The following is a 2269-nucleotide window of genomic DNA, read 5'->3' as shown; positions in this document are numbered from 1 at the left end:
AGTGTATATCTAGATGTTGGCAAGAAAACAACAATATTTACAAGAGCATCAAAAAAATAACATACCTAAAGATAGTTCTAACAAAAAATTGAACTTTGAAATGGAACCTCCATACCTATAGAATGGTAATGGTATATGATGCTCTTGTTTTAACTTTCCTTTAAAAGTATGCACAGAACTACTTAAGGATGAGATATTATATCTGATGTTTGCTTCAAAATCATCAGGATGTGACAGGATGCGCTGGAGGAATAAGTGTGGGGGATATAAACAAAATAAGATTGGTCATAAACTGTTGACACAGGGCGATGGTCAGTTGGAGGTTCGTGGGTTCATTAGGCAGTGTTTTCTACTTTTGTTTATGTTTGAAATTTTCCACCATAAGGAGTTATTTTAAAAGAGTTTTGCTTGCAATACTGACAATGGAGCACAGCAGTGCCAACTCCAAGTTCAGTGTTGTCCTTCCTACCTCAACCTTGGCCAGGGAGGCCAAAGACGGCCTGTGAGGCAAATGCCGGCCATCCCCGTATTCATTCTGACAATTATTATTCTTTAATGCACAATAATCGCTAACTCATTCAGAGTGCTTACGTACTATCTGCCAAGCATTGCTTCATATCTCATGTGAATTATCAAATTTAACTCTCTCAACCACCTGTTGAGAGTGGCTAGTCATCCTATACCCATTTACAAATTAGGAAATGTAAGCCGCGGAAAGAAAGTAATTTGGCTGAGCTCCCTTAGCTACACGTGTGCAGGAGCTGGGATTTGAATCTGAGCAGTTGGGCTCCAGAACCTTCGTGCTTACCCACTGGGTCATACTGATGTTATAAAAAAGAAATTGTTGGCTTTTCCCAGCCAAAGGCAAGGACTTCAGAAAAGACAGAAATGCTCAGATAGGAAATGCCAGAACCTGAGGCTCCTGGGGGCTTTGATGGTTGAGCCCTGCAGTCCTCACCCCCCAGGCCATGGGCCAATAGGTCTGTGGCCTGTTAGGAACCAGGCTTCGCAGCAGGAGGTGAGCAGGATGGGCCAGCAAAGCTTTACAGACAGCTTTACAAGAGCATCAGAAAACATAATATACCTAAACATAGTCTGATCGTCTCTATCAGATCAGCAGTGGTGTTAGACTCTCACAGGAGCGCGAACCCTCCTGCAAATTGTGCATGGACGACACGCCCAGCCCCCATCTGTGGAAAAATAGTCTTCCATGAAAACAGCCCCTGGTGCCAAAAAGGCTGGGGACCAGTGGTCTAGCCCAATAGTGCCACTTAGTAGAAAAACTGAAACCTACTTCCAATTTGAGGACATGCTTGCTTACCTGGCAGTGGGCTTGGCACATGAGAGACGTGTCACAACATGTAATCTTCCCTCCGTTAGCCCCCCTTCTCCTCCCTCCCCCAACAACAACAGAAATGATCACGTCACAAGGCTGAGCCAGAAATCCTGGTTTCGGGGTGGCGCTAATTGCTGAGTTTTGGAACAGAGTTGTTCCCAGTGTCATCTTCTGATAAGGTGTAAACACATTAAAAAAACTCACCTTAACAAATGCTAGAGCTCAGTGAAGATGCTGGCCACCAGACACCATTGGGCTCAGTGCCCTCATGCTGGTGGGACACAGAGCAGGACGTGCCCTTCCTGGTCCTCTGCCCACAGCCTCCAGGGCCGCTATTACTAAGCAGCAGACACAGATTTCTGGGGCATCTTTGGGAGGGGGGCTGGCATGTCTGGGCACTGATTGCTGCAGAGCACCCCCAAGCTCCTACTATTTCTCCTCCTCCACCTGTTTGTATTGTAGAAGCATCTAGAAGGAAAGTGATATGGATAGAGAAAAAGCATAACATTAACAACTATTATTGAGCACACAGCAGTAGACTGAGCTCACTCAACCCAGGCCTCTTGGGGAAGTGCAATTATTATCATTCCCATTATATAGATAAAGCAAGTAGCAGTGTCTGGAGCAAATCTGGTCTCTCTGATATACCAAAGCCCATGTTTTCCACCCAGAGAAACAGCTTTAGCATGTGCAATCTGGCTGTCTGATATTTACAACATCCTTGGGGTGGCGGGTGGTGTCTGAGAGGGTAAATTTGTTTTGGGGGGCTTCCATAGCAAAGCACCATAGATGGGGGGGTCACACAACAAGTCTGAGATCAAGAGGGAAGCAGAGGCTCAGCACCTATAGCTCAACCGGCTAAGGCGCCAGCCATGTACACCTAAGGTGGCGGGTTCGAATCCCCAGCCCGGACCTGCCAAACAACAATGACGG

The sequence above is a fragment of the Otolemur garnettii genome, unplaced genomic scaffold (assembly GCF_000181295.1).
Source record: "Otolemur garnettii isolate 467f Iridium unplaced genomic scaffold, OtoGar3 scaffold00021, whole genome shotgun sequence".
NCBI lineage: Eukaryota > Metazoa > Chordata > Mammalia > Primates > Galagidae > Otolemur > Otolemur garnettii.
The sequence above is the reverse complement of the archived record's forward strand: the minus strand, read 5'-3'. Positions refer to the sequence as shown.